Source organism: Mirounga leonina, unplaced genomic scaffold (genome assembly GCF_011800145.1).
Source record: "Mirounga leonina isolate KUSES-001 unplaced genomic scaffold, KU_Mleo_1.0 Mir_53, whole genome shotgun sequence".
Classification (NCBI taxonomy): domain Eukaryota; kingdom Metazoa; phylum Chordata; class Mammalia; order Carnivora; family Phocidae; genus Mirounga; species Mirounga leonina.
This window is the reverse complement of record NW_023270807.1, coordinates 89,622,663-89,623,963: the sequence shown is the minus strand read 5'-3', so window position 1 is coordinate 89,623,963 and position 1,301 is coordinate 89,622,663.

Below are 1,301 nucleotides of genomic sequence, written 5' to 3'. Positions count from 1 at the left end.
CTCCAGCACCCCTTGAACTGCTCTTTGACCTCAGAGCACCTTCTGCTCTCTTCCCCGTTCCTGAGCTCCTAGCTCGCTCACTAGGCTCCTCTCTGACTTTGCACATCAGACTGCCCGGCACAGAGCTCAAGGTCAAGCACCTTCAACCGAGGACTTGTTGAAGCACCTGCGTGCTTTCTTTCTGCCTGGCCTGCTGCCTTCCTCATATTCCCACCCTTCCCTCCAGAGTACAGATGCGCCTCTTTTCCCTGCTCCTCTCTTGAGTTTGCTGGGAAACTCAGCTTTACTTTACTACAGATTTTGCTACTAATTCATGCTGCTTCCACTTGACCCTCATGCCACTTAATAACTATTTTTAGTTGATTGCTTATTTCACTCCTCCTAACCGCTTTCAAACTTCCAAATTCCAACGATCGGTTTTCTTGCCTCTCATCTGGAATTCTTCCATTGTTCCACCACAGGGCCTCAGACCTAAAATCTAACCTTGTCATTGCTTTATAGAAAACTCTCCAGTAACTCCCATTATCTACAAGAGGAAAGCCCAACCTCCTTATGTACAAAACAGGGCCCTCTGTGGCCTGGCCTCTGCCCACCTCACCCACCTTTCTGCTCAGGTATGCTGCCTCCTTCTCCTGCCCCATTCCACTTTGTGAACCTTATAGTCTATCCATTCAAACTTGCCCTTCTTCCTGGAAGCCGCCATGCTATTGCATATGCCTCTGGACATGGTGCTCCTCTGTCCGGATAGCTTTCCCCACCCAGGTTACTTCCCACATACTTGATATCTTTTGAGATTCAGCTCACAAGTTACAGGACCCTTTTCTGAACCCCTCTCTTTCCCTCCTCCAGCAGTCCTGATCCGTCCTTCCACCATGCTCCTACTCCACCTTGTGCATCTTCTGTCAGAGGACTTACCATACAACCAAAAAAATCTGTTTTCAAATCTCTAACCTTCTCGATGCTTCGAAGCTCTGTGGAAACGGGAATGACACATTGCCCCACTCTGCATGCTGAGCGCCCAGCACAGTGCCTGTCTTACAATGGTAACCCAGAGGAGGTCACCACACACTGGAGGACAACCTCTCTGTCTTGGCAAACAAGTTTACGGTCTCCCTGACTGAGATGAACTTCTTGCATGGGACCCTTCAATCTCCTTCTTCCTTCTTTCCAGAGGAAATTCTTGATGTCCCCTCTTTCCTCGATCCTGTTTTGAGGAAGAAGTGTTCCTGATTCTTTCCAAGGTTTACCACCACCCTGGTGCCTTGGATGGAACACAATCCCATTTCTCCTGTACTTTGCTC